Below are 523 nucleotides of genomic sequence, written 5' to 3' on the forward strand. Positions count from 1 at the left end.
GTTCTCCAGATGTCTTTCCAAAAGGAGCGTATTAGTTTGCAATCCCAGTCATAAGAGATTTTAATCTATAGTTTTCTTTCTTCTGTGTTTCATTCTCAGGCTTACATATCAATGCTAAAACAGCTTCATAAAAAGAAGTGCTTGATTTCTTTTATATTCTATATTCTGTAAGAATTTATGTAGTATTGGTACTATCTCTCTTTCTTCACTGGAAATTGATCTGTTTACACTTTTGTTGAGAACTACGTATTCCTAAGAAATATTATCTTTAATCTGGGTTTTCAAATGTATTTGTACAAAGGTATGCAAAGTAGTCTTTCTAGGATTTTTAAATTTCCTCTGTATAATAGTCATATCCCCTTTTCATTTGTCTTGTCTATATTTTCTTCTTGTACTTTTTTTCTTGATGTATTTGGCCTCACTTCTATCATATGTCTTACATTGGTAATTACCGTGCATGTCAGGTATTTACACATGCTATTTGTATGCTTCACCACATTCTCTTTTTCTTATGTTTTTGTTT

Source organism: Otolemur garnettii, unplaced genomic scaffold, assembly GCF_000181295.1.
Source record: "Otolemur garnettii isolate 467f Iridium unplaced genomic scaffold, OtoGar3 scaffold00015, whole genome shotgun sequence".
NCBI lineage: Eukaryota > Metazoa > Chordata > Mammalia > Primates > Galagidae > Otolemur > Otolemur garnettii.